Source organism: Callithrix jacchus, chromosome 6 (assembly GCF_049354715.1).
Source record: "Callithrix jacchus isolate 240 chromosome 6, calJac240_pri, whole genome shotgun sequence".
Taxonomy (NCBI): Eukaryota; Metazoa; Chordata; class Mammalia; order Primates; family Cebidae; genus Callithrix; species Callithrix jacchus.
The window spans coordinates 41,471,562-41,494,607 of NC_133507.1; the positions used below are offsets into that span (position 1 = coordinate 41,471,562).

The 23,046-nt window shown below is 34.1% G+C and overlaps 1 protein-coding gene across 1 annotated transcript in view; it reads left to right on the forward strand.

Moving 5' to 3' along the window:
* The window catches only part of CALCRL (calcitonin receptor like receptor), a 101,846-nt gene that overhangs the window by 34,066 nt on the left and 44,734 nt on the right, over positions 1 to 23,046 (forward strand). The window lies entirely within an intron of this gene.

Genomic DNA, 23,046 nt, shown 5'->3' on the forward strand with positions numbered 1-23,046 from the left:
CCAGGAACCTTCACATATTGCTACCAGGGCTCTTACTACTTCATTCCCTGTCTATTGGATTTTGACTTGTGGAATTAACATTTAACCAGAGAGATTATTGTGACAGCACCAGTGACCACACCTAATCAACCCTATCAATCAACAAACAAAATGTATTTTTTGATTTCTGGGAAATTCATTTTCTGGATGGATGTGGGGAAAACATTTGAAAAAAAATAGACTACATAAAAAAAAACTATAACTAATTTCCTGGTGGGCACAGTTCAATTCTCTGAGCATCAAAGTAAATTGTAAATTTGGGACGATGTGTGTGCCAATGTTTGTCTGGTGGGTAGACACTGGTTGTTTCTAAGTCCAGTTTCACATCAACAAGAATGCCTCTACATTCTTAGGAAAATCTGTCTTCAGCGTCAGTGTTTCCATACATTTTTCTTCGACGTCTGTGTATCCCTGTAGAGTCGGCATAAAGGCAGAGGATGGAATATCATAAATAGGATGCCGGTCAGATGTCATTTTTTAGCCAAGATTCACGTATGTACTTTGAGTTTAGGCACTATATATTATGGAAAAAGAAAGATTATGTTTTCCATCTCTTTCAAGCTTGGCAGCTAATTATTACAACACCTCTTAATGCAAAGTGAATTTTAAATGAATCCAGTATGACATACTGTTGCCTACATTAAGATGTGAGTGATGGGTTTAAAATGTGACCATGCATTTAAACTTTTAAAGTTATTTTTATACTTGCAAATGGAGAAACTCAGAAACCTTCTTATATAAAAATTTCCAAATTAACTTTTTAAGGCAATTCTAATTACATGACTTTCTCTTCCTCACATCCTAATAAAACATGTTAGACGGAAGCTTCCTGCCTACAAATAAAATATATACATAAATAAAATGTTTGTTATGTTGCTGTTCCAATTTAGATATAATGCTTTCCTTTCCTCCTGTTAGATGACAAGTAATGATATCCAATATGAAATTTGCATTATAGTTATGCCTAAACTTTACCAAGTGTTTTGTGCCAGAAAATGTTTTGAGCTATCCTCATTCCATTTTTTCAAGTTATAGTCTCAAATAGCACATAATATGAAATATAATCAATTATTGACATTTTATTTATGTAGATATTGAGGTTAGAGGAGTACAATAATTTGCCCGAGTTACATAGATACAGAGAAAGCCTTAGTTTCCATCATAGCTTAATACAATACTGCCTCAATCAATGTCCAACTCCATTATTAGATGCAGATTTCCAGTCTTTGCAAATGCCAAATGACTCTCACTTCCCTTAAGATGTAAATGTGACCAAAGCAACGCTGGATTTCCCTCTCTGTTATTTTATATCTACTGAAATATAAATCACAGCTTTTTGTGTGTCAGCCCTTGTGCTGTCAAGATACAAGTTATAGTTTAAATTAAAAGGATTATTTCAAAGTCAGGCCATTAACAATTACTTTGCAGAGCTTTTCTATCAGAATTGCCAAATGAAAGAATCTTTTCTATTGTTTGAGGGGGACTTAGTCTTCTCCTAGGTTTGTCTTTTTGACATGCAAATTGCAATGCCTTATATTATAGTCTTATCTCATTCTCTTGCTTTTCTCATATGGGAGGGAAGATGTAATTAAATTAGCTGGTAAAATATATAACAGTTATAGGCAGAGCAACAGTAAGATAGAAATAGTGATTCACGTATAAGGTATAAAATATAACAGCTGATAATTATCACACATAATTATATATGATCTCAAAGAAAACAATGAATGTTTCAGTCTTGTTGAAATCCTCAGATGTAAGTGCTATGCCCATTTAATAATGTTCACTCTTTGTTTCCTTGACTTTTGTCTTTGCTCATGTTACCTCTTCTACCTAGAATTCTCTTTCTCTCCCTCTGTCTGTTTTTCTTCTACTTTTTCTTTAAGGACAAGCTTAGATTTCCTCTCCATAACCCTGAGCATTCCAGCCGTCTTTGATAATTTCTTTCATGAAAACGTACAGAGATTAATTCTTATCACGCTTATTTGGCCTTCGTCACCAAACTGTAAGTTTCTAGAAAACAAAGCATATTTGAGTAACTATAATAGTACTAGTTGAGAGAAAACAATCAACAAAGAGTGTTTATGAACCATAGTAACTATAATAGTACTACTGAGAGAAAATGATCAATAAAAACTAATTAATTATTGATATATGTGGAATTAATCACTAAAGGACAAATATTTTTGACATGTCCTAGGTTTTAAAACCTGAAAGCTATTTACAGTATTTAAATATTCTATTTTGCATTAGATTAAGCCTTAGGCCTCGAGGCTTGATCTAAGTCTCAGTCTTCACACTTGTATCTTTCACCTGCTATTTTAAAAAATGCTTTAAAATAGTGTATCAAGTAGAGGCTGCCCTTAGCTTGAATAATTCAGATAATAGTCTATGATTTAAATTCCAGATACAGTCATATATTTTGTGAAGATCTGTTTAATACAATAAACATGAGATTTTTCATGTGAAACTAGAAAGAGTTAGAATTAGAGGGAGACAGGGATTACTTCACTTAACTTCAAAGATGAGGAAAGAAGAGTCAGAGAGATAAGTGAATTTGAAAGGCTGCTCAAGTCAGATGCCGTAGGAAGACTGGTGTCCATGCTCTTGACCCCCTTATTCAGTACTTGGTTCCAAGTCTACCCTGTGGGCCATTTCTCTTGTCCTTTGGGCCACTTGAAGAGAAAAAGCATGCGCATTCAACATAGACTGTAGATTTTAAGAAATAACACCCATTCAAGCTATCTGACTAGTGGAGATAGAAAATGTAAAAATGTTTCTGAAAATCCGGAAAGATTTAGAGCACACAGACTGAAACTCAATTCTAACTGGAAGGATCCAGGAAGACTTTCCCACAGTAACTTCACTCCAATCTTTCACTAGTAGATGAGGACCCAAATCTCAGATATCAAGTGAGTAAAATCCCGCTTCCTCTGGGAAACCATCCTTAATCCTCCAGACTAGGTCATCTTCTTCCTTCATAGGACTTGTCTTCACTTGTCAGTTTAAATTTGTATGAATATTTGATTAATACCTGTCTCCTCTATTGTAATTTGATAAGGGCCTGAATCTAATCTTTTATTCACCATTATTTTCTCACACTCAACCAATTGGTAGGCACATAGCAGTGGCTAAATAAGCATTTGTTGAATGTGTGAATAAAGTTAAACTTTATTCTAGAGTACAACATGCCATATAATAATTTGACTGCAGTTTATGCTTTGGACAGTTGCTGTCTTCAATGGTGTATGCATTCATGGCACTAAACTTATATTACTATAAAGTCAAATGTTTCCTACCAGATTTCTTTTGCCTAACATTATTTGAGCCTAGTATTTTAGAAAGAAAATATCAGAAAATAAATATTTCATAAATATCTTCTGACAGATGTTTAGATCATAATAACGTTTCCTTTATTTGTCCAGAAAGAAATCCTGACACTGATCAAAGCCAATATATTTGAAAGGCTGACCCAGTGGAGGGAGAAAAAGTGACTTAATGTAAACACTTTCCCAGGGAGACCAAGGCTATTATCCATCATTATTTGGTAAAAGGAGTCAATTAACGGCATTCACATGTAAAACATTTCTTTACAAAAAGCTTACAAGGACTGTTACAGTCTTTGAAGAAAGAAAAGAGAAGAAGGAAAGACTTCAGACCTCTAACCAAGAGTAGCTGTGAACATTTTATGTGCTCTGAATTAATTTATTTATGCTCCCTTTAAAATGTGATTGCTACTTATTTTTAGGAAAAAGCAAGTTCCATATTTCTATAAAGTATTACACAGCACTGTGTGACTGTAGAGAGTACAGAGAAAAGGAGAATGAATAAAAATGTTTAAAACTGCATTTATAAATATTATTTTTCTTTGTGTAGCTGTTCTTTTACTCTGGCTGGAATATAATTATCTCACTCCACTATGCAGTTACTAAATTACTTAATTTATTTCATTAAAGTTTTCCTGGTAACTTTTCTGAGATGTGAGACTTAGTACATAAAATACAATAAAATTAAAATCCTTTCTTAGTTAATGAACAAACATAAAACCACCCACAGAAGGGGGTTTTATTAGTTATTATTATTTTCTGTACAGAACAGAGGACTCTAGTACAAGAATAAATACATTTATTTATTTCTGCAATAGGCATTTCAATATCATTGTAATGTTTTATAGGAAAGATATATAGCACATAATATAATTTTATGAACATCACATTAAACATCATTGGGTTTTATTTCTAGATTCTCAATTTCTTAATGTTTTAAATAAATGTTAATATATATTGTCATGGTTCTCAAGAATGTTACCCTATTCACTTATAAATAAGACAAAAAACCTCAACCCAGCTGAAAGCAAAATCCAAAAATGTTTCACAAATATATAAATAAACATGAAAATAGTGCTGTGTTGCAAACCGTATTGTTTCATGTATATCTGAGGTAAAATAACCAAAAAGTTTTCCATTTTTTAAAATTTGGCTTTCAATACTTAATGTATTTGCATTTATATATATGCCTTGGGTGCAATAATGACATTTTTTTACCTCAAAATGATAGACCTAAAGAACAAAAAAAGACCTTGAGAATCTAATCCAGTACCTTATAATACAAGTTAAAGAAAAGTAACCTGAGGCCAAAAGATAAATGGTATGGTTTGCTCAAACTATGTAGAGTTTGCTTAGTAACAAAAATAAAGTTAACATGTAGAGGTGGGAACATTAGCAAAGCTTAATGCACCACACAAAAGAAGTCTTAGAATCACATCTGTTGCTGATGGAACCAGCCTCAATTCCGTCTCCTCTGTAATCCCCAGGTTCAGTTAAAATTAGAAGTGGATTTATTCATATTCATTGTAGTGCTATTTGAATTTTTTTAATGCAGTATGTTGCCTAAATATATACTTGTTGCTAAAGAAAGATTTAGTGCCAATGCTTTGTATATTTATTTTTCAGTGCACAACAGTCCTTATCTTATGCCCAATGACTTTTCATTCTTTTATTATTAAAATTGAAGTTTTTCTCTCATAAAAGTCAATGTCAGCACAAATTTCTAAGATTAACAGGCAAAAATACACCACTAAAATTTTGAATATGCATTATTACTGAATTAAAAGAAATAATTCATTTGAAATTGTTTGCAGTGTTTACATTTTAACTGCCATAAAATTATTGCCTACTATTTTTTTGCTTGTCTTCTTTCAAAGTGCAAGAGAACACTTCCTTTGAGTAGTTCAAGTGCTTTTTCTCATTTATTTCACAAATGGACAAAACAAATTATCTTAACCAGTCTTTATTCTCCCTAAATACATATAGATTTTAATTGTGAGTATTTAATACTTCGTAAAGTATTAAAACAATGTTAATTATCATCACTATGGATGCATATTTATAATAGATATTTATTCATTAAAAAATTTACTTAAGATTAATGAATACCAGACAATACCTTGGGGAATCCCAATGATTGAAAAGGCAATGCTCTGAAAAAGGGTTTCATTTAGTGGGGAAGATAAAAAAGAAAACAAAACAAAACAGACCTAACTTTATCTAGTGTGATAATGGAAGGCACGTATCAAAGGTGCACTCAGCCTATTTGTGCTGTAGGCATAAGGTGGAACGAAACTATGGAAGTTATGAGTTCAAATAAGATTGCTTGGGAATGAAAGTTAAGTCCCAGAATGATAGTTGGTAAACTTCACAAACACTACTAGCATTATTGTACAACATAGCTCTATTTTTTCCAAAGTTCCGCTCTTCATACATCTAAAAGATTTTTCAGTTAAATAATTAATTTGTGTGTATTTAATAATGTTGATTCCATCACTCCTATTCTAGTAGAAAATAAACCAAATAAGACTGTCCTTCTGTAGTCTTTTTTTTTTTTTTTTTTTTTCAAGACAAAGTCTTGCTCTGTCTCCCAGGCTGGGGTACAGTGGCACAATCTCAGCTGTATTCTTTTTCTCTCTCTGTTTTTTTCTTTCTCATATGCACACCACAAAAAAGTGACCAAACCACATCTTTTTCAAACAATTACTGGATCTTTATTTTGAGTACCAACCACAGCATTACCAGCAATGCTTGGTTACAAAGACCATAGATAAATATAAATAAATAAATAGAGTTAGATTTCTCAATACTTCCTTTTATTTTCTTTATTTAGTTGCCTTTCCCTTTTTCTCACCAACTGATGTTCTGCATCTTGCAGAGATAGAATTCGCCTAGGATATGTTTTATGATGAAGATATTTAGCAGAAATTTAAATGTGAAATGTGTATTGAATATTCTGTACATTTACACAAGTACATTTACTTCCATTTTTTTCAAAGAACATGGTTTTTTACAAATAACTTTTATAAAATAGAGGTAAAACAAAATACATGCAATATTACAGGCCAACAAATCATTTGAGTTATTCTTGAGTTTCAAAAATAATTTTAGAAAAATGATGAACTGATTTTTTCATATACAGCATATCAGGTTTTTTGTTTTTGTTTAATTGGTAGGTTTTGTTTTGTTTTGTCTTGGTTGGGAATGGTGGTTGGATGATCTGGTGATAAATTTTGACAAGTCATTCTGTGAATGAGGTGATAATACCCAACTGCTTCAGAGGCCCATATTGTTACTATTTTATATTAAAAGACACAACACTGGGTTGTCCCAAATGATTAAAACATATGCACATGTAAATGCATACACACACACACACACACACACATCCCTACATACAGACAACACAGGTGTATCCACATACAGTCCAATGGAAGTAAGTACTTCATAAGAACAGAATTTCTTAAATGATTTCCCTAGTTATTACATGTTAAGTATCTCAGGAATACAGCAGCCATTCCTCCCAACTACCAAACTTTCTGCTAAACTTAACTGCTGCAGGTTTTTCCTTCTTTCTGTTTAAGCCATTTGTATCTTATCTCCTTGCACTAATTTATCTCCAACTAGTAACCTGGTGCTAATTATAGGTAATGAATCCCTCACCTTCAGTTTCACTGTTTTTCCTCTTCCTCTAGGAATTGATTAAGCAAATAAAAATCAAGAGTTATAATGCAAATACACAAGCCATTTCAGAGTCTGTGTTTGTGACAAGGCATAAATGTCTTCACCTCTTTAATAATACTCTCTCTCCTTGGGATGATGAGAAACAATGATAGACTCTAACACTGGTGTTTATTCCACTCTTAGAAGGGAGGGTTAATATATATTTAAAAGGTACTGCATGACAGAGCAGAGTGTTACGCATACAGAGACAAGTAGTTTTGATGAGAAAACAAGTGATTTTGGAGGTAGTGCCCATCCTTACTCAATCTAAAATATGTTAAAATCCTACCATGTGTTCATGAGCTCACAAAGCCTCCTTTACAGAAAGCTGGGAAAATTGACATTGTTAAATGTTCACATATAATTATACTCAAAATTATAAGTTTTGTAACTGGGCCCAATTAAAGCAAACCAAGACATCCCATTTCTGCTGCAGGGGTGAGACCACCGCTCACTTAGCAGTTATCACTTCCTAGTCCTTGTGATAGGGAATTGTGTGGGTTATTACATTTAACCCCCGTAATATACTTATGAGACATGTATTCCCCCATCTTAGAGCTACAGAAGGTAAAGCTTGCAGGTTAGGTTTCTGCCTACCTTCCAGTTAGTAAATAACTGCAGTTCCACAGCTGGTATCCAAACCCTAGTGTCCAAACCCTGGTATCCAAAACCAGAGTCATTTTGTGTGGAACCTGTGCTCTCTGCCCTGTGTTTCACTTTCTACTGTTCTTTTTTTTTCCCTCTGGTACAAGTCCCTACTGCTATTATTTTTAGTTGCTGTTATCTACTGTCTAAAGCAGCATACTACTCAGCCATACTGACTTGGCTCCAGAAAGCCTCATTCATGTGAGTTTTCCGGCCATAGCCTCCACCCATGTCCATCAAATAGTGTTTCTTTTTTACTTATTTTCCTCATCTTTTTTTTTCTTTTTCTTTTGTGATTGTCATTGTTATTGCAGCTCAGAATTTTTTGGTTTTTTGATGGATTCTCGCTTTCTCGACAATCTGGAGTGCAATGGCTCAGCTCATTGCAACCTCCGGCTCCTGGATTCAAGCGATTCTCCTGCCTCAGCCTCCCAAGTAGCTGGGAGTACAGGTGCAGATCTCCACACCACGCTATTTTTTTGTACCTTTATTAGAGACGGAGTTTCACCATGTTGGCCAGGATGGTCTGGATCTCTTGACATTGTGATCTGCTCGCCTAGATCTCCCAAAGTGCTGGGATTACAGGCGTAAGCCAACTCGCTCCAGCCTCAGAAAGAATTTAGTGAGGAAACTCCTCACTGGAAAGACAGACATGAACAGTAAACTACAAGCCAAGTTGCAGTTTGAGAAAAAATACTCCATGGGATTCATTTTGAAATGACCAAGACAGACCTGAAGAGTTTTCACTAGATGTCTTGATTTAATAAGTAACTTTTTAAGATACTATTGCTTCTTTAGTGACTTCAGGGTATTTTATATTTTGACAAAAATGTACTGCGCTAAGATTCAGTGAGGGAGGAATAGTCACTTTAAGGAAAATGTTTGGCTGTTGTTATTAAGGTCTATTAAACTGTGATAGGGCTTTTTTTTTTTTTTTTTTTTTAACACATCCTGGTCCAGTTAAGGCTGCAAATCAGAAAAAGTGCTTGGCACAACAGTTTAGCAGGAAAGAAAGCTATTTTAAAAGTCTTTTGGGAACATGTTTGTGAAACAGGAAAAAACATACAATTGAGTTGATAATAGCACTCGGTAAAGGTTAGGCTCACTGAAATGGATTTGCCATCTTTTTTCACAGGGAACGTGTTGTTCTTAAGCGGCAGTTCTCACTTAAGCACAGCTTAATTCAGCAAGGAGCTCCTTCCTGTGCAACTTCTTTTGCACTGGAAGATCTATTTATAATTATAACCCAGACTTAGTCACAGGAGTAAATGATTAAAAATAAGCTGTGTTTGGTATGTGTGAAATTACAGCAGTTCATAGAGTGCTTAATGGTACTTTGTCTAGCAAATGTCTGAAGTCACATTTCCAGGATTCCACTCATTAATTTCCCAAAAAATCTCAAGCTTCTCACAGGCCTCTCCTTTTACCTCTAGTCATACAGCCATGCTCACTTCTGTACCCATGTCTCTGTATTTTTAAATTTTTGTCTCTAGCAAACTGTACCCTTTATCCAGCTCAACTTCTTACTCACTTTGAATTCCTTAAACACTAATGTTTTGAAATATGTTATAATTCAATTCCAATACACATGTGTTAGCATACATATGCTGCCTTTCCAGACAAAGTGTCACCTTTCTTTTAACTACAATTGTATCCTATGACGATGGGCGTGAAACTTCTACTTCAAAGCCCTCCTTTACTTATCTACAGAACTGTGCAGAAAACACTCCTGGACTTTTTTCTTCAAGATGTGTGAACTGCACTCAGATATTTCCCCATCACCCATTCATTATGCTGTATTCTCTATAGCAGTGATTAAAACCTACTCAAATACCTCTGATTGAATTTCAGGAATCCATTTACATTACTTATACTTGCTAAGCTCTCACATCCTTATACATGAAAACTTTTAAAATAACTCTGATGTTTAAATATTTTTCTGCATCATATCAGTTTAAGGCTGCTGTGACAAATTGCCATAAACTTGGTGGGGTAAACAACAAGCATTTATTTTTTACATTTCTGGAGACAGGAAGTCCTAGATCAGGGTGCCAGTATGATTGGATTCTTAGTGAGGGCCCTCTTCCGTGTTGTACCTTCCCATGGTCTCTCCTGGGTGCATCCATGCAGAGAAAGAAAAATCACCTGTTTCTCTCTTTATAAGGGTGTTAATCCAATTGCTTCATCTAAACCCAATTACCTCCCAAGGCTCCACCTCCAAATACCATCATATTTTATATGTCTAAAATGAAAATCTTGTCATATTGCGTTACTGTATAATTTTCCTACAATTATTACTCATTTTATGCAGCAGCATTAGCAAATCTGTGGAATGCATGCCATTCCTTTTCAGGATGCTGCCATGGCAGATATCAATAATGAATCATGAGACTTTTTCTGATTCACCAGACTAGAATAATTTTAACATTGCTCAGTGTAGCAGTTCTGGCTGCCACTACCAGTAAATCAGAGTAGATATTAAAAATGAATACATCCTACAGCATTAAATCAAAACTCCTAAATACAACAGAGTACCATTAATTTGCTCTTCTGTCTTACTAGAAAGCCTCATCTCTCATCCCTGATGTATCCTGCATGTCTCAAGCACCTGGCATGCCCAAACTACACATAAGTTTCATATTCTCTATGTAGATGTCTCTCTCTCTTTCACACACACACAGGCACTCACACACACTCACATGCATACTTCCTCCATGTAAAATGCATCATTCCACTGGACAATTAGACACAGAAAATATTTATTGACTACCTATAATACTTTCTTACCTATATTTGTAAATATCAATCTACCCCTACAAAGATTTAAGTATCTCTGAAAACAGAAATTTTAGCATTTCTGGATCCCCAGAACTTAATATAACTTTTGGAACATATTAGGTTTTAAATAAATATTTGAATGAATAAATACATTAATATATGAAAAGGCACTAAGATGGAGTTATATCTGAAATGAGACACACTAGAGAAACAAATTTTAGTATATCAACATTTTATTTGCTTTTAATAAAAATAACAGGAGTTTTTTAAAGTGTTCATTTACCCGAGACACACATACTGATCTTCCTTCTTTCCTTCTTTCCTTCCTTCCCTTCTTCCTTTTTTCTTGTTTTCTTTTTCCATCTTTAGTTTTCTTTCATCTTGTAATAGCTCCATAGAAGGAACATAGTGAGGATATAAAATTTCTAACCTACGTTAAGTTCCAAAAACAAACTAAAGTTCAACATGTTCTCATTTTTTCTTGCTAATGTTTCTCTGGCATCTTTGATGTTGCTGTTTGTAATAACACAATTAAAATGTCACAAATCACAGATATAATAATATATCTACATTTTTGTATGTAAGTTATCAGTGCTCCACTCCTATAAGAAATTAAAATATGTAAAGTGAAATCACTGACAGGAGAAAAAGATAAACAATTACAGATCCTATCTAAAATGAAGGGAAATTTTCTAAGTATGTATATATATGTGTGTGTGTGTGTGTGTGTGTGTGTGTATCTTTTGCCTCAACTATGTACAATAGTTATTTTTTATAAAATAAAATTTATTTATCAAAGAAAAGACAATATTTGTGCATGAATTAAAAATTAGTTGTTGAAAATAAATTTCAAGAAAAATGTGTATTTTACAAGTCAAAACAGTTCTATACATATAAAATAGAATTAATTTGTTCTTTAACATGAAATAATCTATCAAATTGAAGAAACAATTCAGAGTTTACATGCATGATATGCTGTGTTAGCTAGGTAATTTCTTTGGTCAATGTGTTTTGTTTTACAATGTGAATATCATCTATCTCTTAACAAAAGAAGACAGGAGAGGTGAGAGAGAAGACTAAGTGTTTTGATCAGCTTTAAGTCTTTCCTTAGATACACATGCCCTTTTGGCATTTACTTTTTTAAAAACAGCTTTACTACGCTATAAATTATATACCACACAGTTTATGAGAACACCCACTTAAAGTGTACAATTCACTTTTTGCTACTTGGGCAATAGGATCATCAGAAACCCAAACCTCAGCATTACACAATACACCCATGTAACAAACCTGCACATGTATCCTCTGAGTCTAAAATACAAAGGAAAACAGAAAACAATGCGATTTTTTGTTTGATTGTTTGTTCGTTTTGTTGTTGTTTGAGATGGATCTTACTCTCTCACCCAGGCTGGAGGGCAGTGGCGTGATCTTGGCTCACTGCAACCTCTGTCTCCCAGGTTCAAGCGATTCTCCTGCCTCAGCCTCCTGAGTAGCTGGGACTATAGGTGTGCGCCACGATGCCCAACTAATTTTTGTATTTTTAGTAGAGGTGAGGGTTCACCATGTTGGCCAGGATAATCTCTATCTGTTGACTCATGATTGGCCCACCTTGGCCTCCCAAAGTACTGGGATTACAGGCGTGAGCCACCGCGCCCGGAAATTCAATGGTTTCTATATATTCCCAAGGTAGTACAACTATCATTAATACATTAATGATACTGAAAAAAATCTGTACCCATTAGCAATCACTCTTCATTGGCACTCTCCCTGAGTCTGAGGTAACCCCTAATGTATCTTCTATCTCTATAGCTTTGCCTATTCTGGTTACTTCATATAAAGGAGAATCATATAATATGGTTCTTTTTTTAACTGTCTTTTTCCACTTCGCATAATGTTTATATGGTTCGTTCATGCAGTAGGTAGCATGTATTAAGTACTCCTTTCTTCTTATTGCAAAATAATATTCCGTTTGAGGAAAATACTGTATTTTGTTTATCTATTCACAAATTAATGAATATTTGAGTTGTTTTCACTGTTTAGTTATTATAAATGATGCTAAGAATATTCATGTGCAAGTGTTTGTTTGGATATATGTTTTTATTTCTCTTGAATTTATACCTAAAGGTGGAATTGCTGAGTCATATAGTAGCTTTATGTTTAACATTGAGAAAACCTACTAAGGTGTTTTCCAAGCTGGTTTCACTATTTTACATTCCTATAAGCAATGTATGATGGTTATAATTTCCCATATTCTTTCTCGCACTTGTTATTGTCTATCTTTTTTATTATAGCTATCCTAGTCTGTATGAAGTGGTATTTTATTATGGTTTGGGATTGCATTTTCCTACTAAGAATATTGAACATACAGGAGCTTATTGAGTATTTGTTAGATCCTTTGACCATCAATTTTTTAAAAAATTGACACAGAATAATTGTACTTATTTTATGGGGCAATATCAATACACACAATATGTAGTGATCAAATTAGGGGTATTAGCATATCAGTCACCTCAAACTTTTTGTTTCTTTGTGTTCAAAGCATTCAAAATCTTCTCTTCTAGCTATTTGAAAATATAAATTATTTTTAACTGTATTCACTCCACAGTCTGTAGAACACCAGAACTTATTCTTCCTGTCTAGCTGTAATTTTGTATCCTTTTATCATCCTCTTCATATCGCTCTCTCTCTCTGTTACCCATCCTAGACTCCATTTATTACCATTCTACTCTACTTTTATGAGATCGCCTTTTTTAGCTTCTGTATGTGAGTGAGAACACACAGTATTTATCTTTCTTTTTCAGGCTTATTTCACATAACATAATGTCCTTCCAGCTCATCCATGATGCCACAAGATTTTTTTTTATGACTGAGTCATATTCTACTTTGTGTCTACACCATATTTTCTTTATCCATTCATTTGTTGATGGATGTTTAGGGTGACTCCACATCTACTCTGCCCATTTTTTAATTGGATTTTTTTCTTACTATTATTGAGCAGTAAGCATTATTTGTATATTCTAGATGTAAGTCCCTTTCAAATATGTGATTTGCAATTTTTTTCTTTCATTCTGTGTGCCTCTTCATTTTCTTGATAGAATAATTTTAACACAAAATTTATAATTTAGATGTCATCTAATTTACCTATTTTGTAAATCACTTTTGCTTTCAATGTTATAACTATAAAGCCATTGCCTAACCCGAGGTGACAAAAATTTATTCCTATGTTTTTATCTAAGAGTTGCATTTACTTTTTTGGGCAGGGTATTAATACCTCACCATAGATATACATTCCTTGTATATTATGCAAAAACATATACTGCTAAGTCTATTTCATATTTTTAAAAAATACTCTATAGATGTATTTGGATAAAAAAGTTAGTTTTGAACTCCTATTGGCTGGGCATGGAATGTGCTTTAAGTATAAACAATGATGTTCTTATTTTGTGAAAAAGAAAACAATCTGTAAATATCTAGATTATAAAATGAAAATATGCTTAAAGCCATCTTCTTTTATAGGTTAGGAAATGAAGACCCAGCAAAGTGACTAACCTAAAAATATTCAGGGTATTTAATCATAATCAGGATGCAAAACAGAGCCTTCTTATTCCACATATAGTGATTATTCCACTGCGCTGCTCCAAATAAATCAGTTATGCGTAAAACGTAATTTAATGGCTACTTTGATGAGAAATTCTAGAATTGAATCTGCCTTCAAATATGGCAAATTAAAGGGCTCCAATGTTGTTGGATTCTCCAGCAATCCTTCCCTCTCAGCTGATTGTACTTGACTCCATTTTTGAACTTTTTCTCTGTATGATAGGAAGGACTCATGAGAATAGTCTGGTATTCATGCCCTACTTGCTTTGCAACCCCAGCAGAAAGAAGCAAGTTTCCCTAATAACAACAATATAAATGTCCCAGGAAGAGTTCCAGTGGTGTCGCTTGGACCACACAAGTCCATGGCCAAGCTAAATTTAATCAGAGGATTGTGCTAGTCTGACCAGATTTCAATCAGTTCCTAATTCAGTGGTCAAAAGGGAGGTCTCATTTGAACCAGAAAGAATGGATTCTCTATCAGAAAAAGCTTTATTTTATTAGGGGAAATAAGATGTGCTATACAGACAGTATCAACAGAGTTCCTCTACCTCCTAAAAATGGAATGTGCTAGTAGGTGCCATATAAATTTTATTTTGAGAATGATTGGAAAGCTTAATGTAACAAAAATATCATAACTTTGCTTATGGGCTGCTATGCAACTTAAAATTCCAGCAGAATTATATATTTTCTGATTATATTGTTGGTAGGAAAAATGAAACCAAACATGTTTTCATATAGTATTTGACTCCTGACTTTGTGGAAGGAAAACAGGTATAAATCTCTTATTCCAAAGAGCTGGAAAGATGTGTTTTGTTTCTGTTCTCTTTGAGCAATTAATTCTTTCCATATTAGATCTCCTGGAGGGAGAGTGTTCCATCAAGTACAAAGCATTTTTTTCAGGATCCCTTCCACCTTTTACTAATTGGGCTGAGATTTGGCTGCTTGCCTGTTTCAAATAAAAAGAAGGTGACCCAAATCACCGGAAAATGGCTAATTATGCCCACAATGGGAAAATTAGTCCCGTGAGTAAGTACTTAAGAGTCTAAAGTGAAATCCCAAACTTAATCACAAAATTCTCTCTCTTCAATAGTTATTCAACTGTTCAATCTGGAATGTTCATTAAATAAGCAAGTAAGCATAGAGTCAATGTTTTCCTTTGTTGATCCAGTACAGTGTTAGTGAAGGATATGATAGCCAAATTAAACTATCTTAAGTGAAACAACTCAAAAAGTCAAATACTGCATGTTCTGACTTATAAGTGGGAGCTAAATAATGTATACACAAAGACATAGAGTGTGGAATAGCAAACATTACTGATTTAGCATGGTGGGAGGAGTGGAGCACAGTTGTAGGATAAGAAATTGTTTAATGGTCACAATGTATATCATTCAGGTGATCGTTACACTAAAAGCCCAGCCTTCACACTATGCAATTTATTCATGCAATAAAACTGCACTTATCCCCCTTATTATACAAACATAAAATAAAAAATTAAAGTAAAATTTGGCAGGTTTTACATCCTATTTTTAACTGGCTTAGCATTATATTCTTTAAGAAGTCAACATTTGATTACAACGTTATAAAGATTTGCTAGAGCTTTGGAATATATGTAGGCTCAGTCTTAGTAATGTTGCAGTCATATTAACTACACTGACATCCTATCAAGGAATATACTTAGAATTCACTTTATTTAATAATTTTACAACTACTTAAATGACAGAATAAATGACTATATTATTTCTGCAGAAGATAAAAAAACACAAGATGCATGTGACCGCCACCTTAAAATACAGTGTTAGGTTTCCACATACAGTACTATTGAAATTATGGCAAATACATGAAAACATATAATAAGCTTATTTACATTTATAAAATGTTAATGTGGTATTATAATAAGTAATACTGAGTGAGTTCTAAGAAGTTCATATCATCTAAGTTTATTTTTACAATAACTTTCTGGTTTAAGATTCATTTTGCAGACAAGAAAATGATACTTAAAGAAGTTGTTTAATTTGCTAGTGTGTGACTGAGTTGGATTTTATAAACAAGAAGTCTGGCCGGGTGCAGTGGCTCATGCCTGTAATCCTAGCACCTTAGGAGGCTGAGGCGGGCAGATCAACTGAGGTCAGGAGTTCAAGACCAGCTTGACCAACATGGAGAAACACTGTCTCTACTAAAAATACAAAAGTAGCTGGGCTTGGTGGCACATGCCTGTAACCCCAGCTACTCCTGAGTCTGAGGCAGCAGAATCACTTGAACCTGGGAAACAGAGGTTTCAGTGAGCTGAGATCTTGCCATTGCACTCCCACCTGGGCAACAAGAGCCAAAACTCCATCTCAAAAAAAGAAAATCTAACTCACGTTTATAACCAATACAACTACTGTTTCTACTTGTAACTGGTATTAGACATCATCCTTCAACTATGTGAATTATTAAATATCAGTTGGATACTACTTTTAAAATTTCAATATCTCTCTGGAAAAAGGAAAACTGTGTCATTAACCAATGAGAAAACATTACAGTATATGCTTTCTTATATATGGATTTTAATGCAGATTTTAATAGTTATAATTAAATATAAGCATCTATTCAAAAATAAAATACTTGCTAGACGTTTTTGTGAGAGTTTTTAATGATTTTTAAAAATTGGCAATTTATATACCAGGTCATCCATAGGAAGTTAATGGGTTAAATGTAATAATTTTCTTTTTTTCTATTACCTTGTTGAGTTTAGGCATTGTTGAATCATTTCTAAATGTGTCTCACAGTTTTTGTTACTCTGTATATTTAAAAGTCTTGCCTTAATGACTTCCTCTGAAATGCAAACAAGATAAAAACTTGATGTAGCCAAAATTCAGAAAATGTTAATTTCTAGTCCTAGGACCATTAAGGCTGTTTCAATGATGACAGTAATAGGTTTAGCTTAGGGTACATGAACTTACCAGATTCCATTCTGAGACATCTGGCAAGGGGGCTAATGAAGATATGTGTCTTATTTTCTAATTTGGACTTTCTGCAATGGAGAAGAGAGAACTAGACAATCCTCAGATGGAATTTCAAAAGTAAGAATAGCTCTAAAAAGAGGCAGCATATGAAAAGGTGAGAGCAAAATTAGTGATTTTTTTCTCTTTTCTTTTCTTTTCGTTTTGTTTCTTTTTTTTTTTTTTTTTTTTCTTTTGGCCTAGATATCTTTTCCCTGGATTCTCATGCAATGAGAGAAAAATTATCTAGCCAAATCGTCTGCTTTTTCCCTTGAGCCATTAGGTAATAGGAGACATAGGAAAAGTCTTCCTGAGCCACAGGAAAAACAAAAAACAAAAACAAAACCGTGTCAGGAGAGATTTGGATTTAAGGGTATTTTGGCTTTAGTTTACTTGGAGTAAAAACTGTTTTTACATAACAACCTTTTTTTATTTCCATGTAAATTTTGAACTCTCACCCAAGACTTAAAATTTTTACTCTCATGCTTTGTTTGATGAGTAGGAAACACCTGGAAAGGCATGGAATGTACCTGGGCCCAATGAATGACAGAGGTAGGACTGAGGAAGACTACTAACTTCCTGTTATAAATGTTGATAAAATCATCCCTCGTTAGAACCTTGTGAATGAGTTCTATACAGGATGTTTAAAATCAATGAAATAAGCCTCTAAAAACAGTAGATTACTGTTCTCCAACTTGATAAATACTTTTATTGAAAGCAGAAATATTAACATATGTCTTACTTCCTTCACCCTGCCAAACTAGGTAAAAGTAGATGCTTAATAAATAGGGTAGGAAGACAAATTTAATTTCCAGAAGGTATTTTCTTCATTTAAAATGCACTTTTTAAAGTGCTAGAAAATTAGACAATACATGTGTTTTTATTTTGGTCCCTTGCCCGAATGGCAAGTGAGAGTTTTCAAGCCATTTATTAATGTAAGCTTTTTTAAAAAAGTCAAATATGATACTAAGAAGAGGAATGGAAAGAAGGGATTGTTGGGAAAAAGTATAAATGTGTTTGATGAGTACAAGTGAAATGTAATGAGAAAACTGGTGGTTAGGCAAAATAACTGAGTAAGCTAAATAGAAATGTGTCCTTCACTTTATGCAAATAAGTAACTCCACTGTCTAAGTCAGCATGATGCAGGACAAAGGGTAGAAATTTAAGCTCAGAGAATCTGAGTTCTGAACTTGGAGTCAGACCTAAGCATCTTTGTGACTTTGGCCAAGTCACTTAACTGTGCATGCTGGGTTTATCGGGTTTGTTCAGTCAACATTATTATTGCCATGACTAAAAGAATTATCAAGCGATACGGAAAACAGTAATAGCTAATGCTTACTGTGTATTTATTATGAAGCAAGGCTTTTATATCCATCATGTAATTAACACTTGAAATAATCCGACAAGATGAGCTATTATAAAAGTTATAGGCAACATTGATTTAGCCAAATATAGATTGGCATTATCTCATTTACGAGTCACATTAACCTTCTAAAAACAGCCACTACTTTTATGCACATTTTAGGTCAGAAAATTAGTTTAGAGAGTTTAAGTGTATGAGAACTGGAGTTGAAGATATGTTTCTGCGACTTTAGTGTATGTCTTCTAGTAAGTATGCAATAGAAAGCAGGAAGCTCAATTAACGATCAAGTTTTATACTCATTTTCTAGTTGAGTATAAAATAGAAAAATAGTTGAATTGATTTTCTTAAAATTACATAGCAATTTAGAAGCAGCTTGAGAGAAACACTTCTAGCTAATGGTATTGTCTTGCTGGAGAATGAATGTATTCTAAGGTTAAGAGGAATCACTGGCTAGTGGGAAGCAGAGTTTCTACTTTGGTTTGATGGAAAAAAATGCAATTATTGTCAGGTAAGGAATTTTGTTAGTTTTCTAACCTAGCTGTAACAGATGACCATAAATTTAGTAGCTTAAAGCAACACTCGTTTGCTATCTGTCTCACAGTTCTATTGGTCAGTCCTGTTGGCTTGGCTGGTTTCTTTGTATCAGGTGTTGCAAGGTCAAAATCAAAGTGGGACAGAGCTGCATTCCCTTTTATAGACTCTGGAGGAGAATCTCCTTCCAGGCTCATTCACGTTTTTGACAGAATTCAATTCCATATGGTTGTAGGACTGAAGTCTCCGTTTCCTTGTTGGTTAGAGGCATCTTTCTAGTCCTTGCATGTGGGCTCCTACAGCAGAGCCAGCAACAAGAAATCAACTTTTTCTTGTGTTTTCATCTTTTCTGCTTCCCCTTGTACTGCATCTCTCTGACCCTTCACCCTTTCTTTTCTTCTTTTAAGAACTCAAGTTATTAGCTGAGGCTAACCTGGATAATTCAAGATAATCTAGGTGAATCGTTCTATTTTAAGATCTGTAACCTGAGTCATAGCTGTAATCAAAGATTCTAGTGAATATGGTATGGAAATATTTGTATGCCTATTATTTTGCATGCCACATGATTCTTCTATCTCTGTCAGGTATCCTCAACCCTAGCTATATATTAAAATCACCTGGGAAACTTGAAAAAATGCTTATTCCTGGTCCCCGAGCAAGATGAAGTGAATCAGAAATTTTTGGAGTAGAGTGGAGGCAATGGCCTTTTTTAATGACTCAGAAAATTATACTAGGCTTGAAAGGGTTAGGAATAACTAAAAACATCAGGTTTCTTCAACTTGATTAAATTTATTTTATAAGTCATCTACTTTAAAAACGCTTTCTGTATGCCTTCTTTATGCAGTCACTTTGCTAGGGTGTGTAGCCATGGAGATGAATATGCTGCCTGCCCTATTCTTACTGTGCTCACAATCTCATGCACAGACACATAAAGAAATAATCATAAGATTATATGATATGTTTTAAAATAGATATTTGAATAACTTGCTCTGGGAGTTCTGTGACATTAATTAAGCCTGGGAACACTGCAGAATATTGGCTTGATTTAAACTTTATGCTTCCTTTTAAAACCGTCAGGCCGGTACCTAGAAACAGTGAAATACAAGTGTGTTCAGGTTTTGACATGGCCCAGTAAGAATGAAGTATTCATATTGTGCTTTCCCAAGTTTAACAGGCCAAGAATTTACTTGGGTACCTACTAAACATGCAGATTCCTAAATTATTCTTAAAAAAATACTGTTCCAGAGGGTCTTTGGTGGGGCCTGGCCACCCTAAAACTTACTTAACATTTTCAGTAAGTTTTGGGGGTGACTCTGGTGCAGGTGGCCCACAGCCTTACACTTTGAGGATGCTGCTGTGTACTGCATCAGTGATTTGGCACTTGCTCACTTAATAGCTTAAAAAATAATGCATGACTCAAATGACATCCTAAAGAGGACATATAATTTCAGTTTCTTATATCAGTAACAGATCTTCAGGAAAGTGAAGCTTCTTTATGTTTTGTTTTACTAATTGCTTTACATAGTAAAAGTGTGGGCTGAGTGCAGTGGCTCACATCTGTAATCCCAGCACTTTGGGAGGCCAAGGCAGACAGGTCATCTGAGGTCAGGAGTTCAAGACCAGCCTGACCAACATGAAGAAACCCTGTCTCTACTAAAAATACAAAAATTAGCTGGGCGTCGTGGCAGGTGCCTATAGTCCCAGCTACTCAGGAGGCTGAAGCAGGAGAATTGCTTGAATCTGGGAGGTGGCGGTTGCAGTGAGCTGAGATCATGCCACTGTGCTCCAGCCTGAGTGACAAGAGTGAGACTCCATCTCAAAAACAAAAAGTGTTAGTGGCATTCCAAGCTAGGTTGGAGTGGGCACTAAAACCTTACATTGGCATTTATTTTTTATATTTTATTGGAGGCCAGGTGCAGGAACTTATGCCTGTAATCCCAACAATTTGGGGAACCAAAGTGGGAGGATTGCTTGAGACCAGGAGTTCAAGTCACCAGTGAACTATGATCGTACCACTGCACTTCAGCCAGGGCAAAGAGTAACATCCTGTCTCTAAAAAACTAAAAGATAAGAAGACTCTATTAGAAGTAAAGATAGTAATTTGCAATGGTAATTCTAGCACAAAGACTTAGGTTTTCTAAAAATAAGCAGTGAGAAAAGTAAAAGTTAACTATACTCTTGCACTTTGACATTTTTTAGATTGTGAAAAATGATTGAAATGCTTCCATTTTCCGTGCAGGTTGGAACATTGGTATTGCAGAAGAGTGTTTATTCCTTGTTTTGATTCCAGAGATATGTAGTTTGTGTAATATACCATAAGAAAGGGAAAACAGAAATAAAAGATTAAGTTATTATTTTTCTTAATCTTGGAGTGAACATACACTTTCAATACTAGGGATAGGTGACTCCGTGAAAAATAAGAATTATTATAAAGAAACATGAATGATAAAAGTATGTGTGGGAATAATACGTATTTTAGAAAATAAGATATAGGCTTGAAAGGCACTGGTACACATGTGCAGGATTTATGTTTTCTGGTGTTCCTATAAATATTGATTAAGTCACATTGGTTTCTAATGCTTATATACAATAAAACATGCTTTTACACTATAGTATGTCAAGAAGATTGCCCTCTTAAAATGTAAGCATTTGGGAAAATTGTCTTGGAGGGTAGATGTATGATATATTAAGAAATGAAACCAAAATGGTAAGTTACATACATTCTTTAGTGACTAGGCAGTAATATTTCAAAAGTTGTTTCAGGTTTTAAGACATTTTTCATTTTTCATAGTTCTTTTTGTGATGAAATACTTCATTTTTATTTTAATGTTGAAGATGGGGGCTAAAGCACAGACAACATTTAGAAATAAATGGCTTTTAAACTTCTTATTGTATACTAAAAAGTATCGCATTTCTAGTAATAAACCACTTTGTTTAATTTTGAAAAAGGAAAATAAAATAGTACTCATAGGAACTATGAGACTAGCGGCTCTCGAGAATGTCAGTAACTACTGGCAGTACCAATGTGATTACACATTTACTTAACAGTATAAATTAGCACTTTCACAACTCTGAAGTACTTTTCCTACTAAACAAACCTTAGCATACATGGACAAATCCTCTGGCAGGCTTAATCACTTAACTTGACCTCTTTTCATTATTTGCTCGGTCTCTCCTCAAAATTAAACGGAAACTATTATATTTCATGATGTAACGTGGTAAAATTATCAGTAAATAATTTAACAAGATCTGAAAGAGATTAAAAATGATTTGCTTAACAGCTTTAGTCAATTAGCATCAATTGTATCTTAGTGAAGATGTATTTTAAAAAAGCTAAATACATGGAGAGAAGTGCTTGCTGAATCAGCTAATTAAAAGCAGTATTCAGAGAACCCAATGAGCTAAAACCAAGGATTCCACTTAAACATATTTCTCCTGAGAACAATCTTATCATTTCATCTCCCAGTATGAGAATCTATCTAAGTTGACTTTCACCTATATTTGCAATGGCATTATGCACATGCCTTTCCATGATTCATCTATTATGGAACGTGAGACTTCTTGATGAAAGGGGTGAGTCCTCCATAACTACCACTCACCACATGTGTCTGCTGGCAAGGAAACTTTGACAGGTCCTTTGCAACCCAGATGACTCAAGTGAATTGCACTACCAATGAATTGGTCATTGCTGGATCTCATAGAAGGCACAGGTGTCCACTATGTGTTTGAATGGCTTTAATTATTGATGTCAGGATGATTAGTTACCCCTAAGAGATATTTCACTAAGATACTTTTTGGAACTCTGATTTTGAAGTCTATTAGATAAGCAATAAAAATAATGATAATGTTGGGTGAAATGTTTTTCAAAGTGTTGATTTTGGAAAAACTTCAAACAAGATTTTTGAAGCACTTTCCCCCTCAAAATTGGGAGTTCATGTGCATATTAAAGGTAGTTTAATCCTGACTAGTATGTAAATCATAAAAAGTTGTTTTGTAAAACACATCTGATTTTTAAAGAGAATAACATTTATTTATATTACTAACATATTTAAATATATATGCT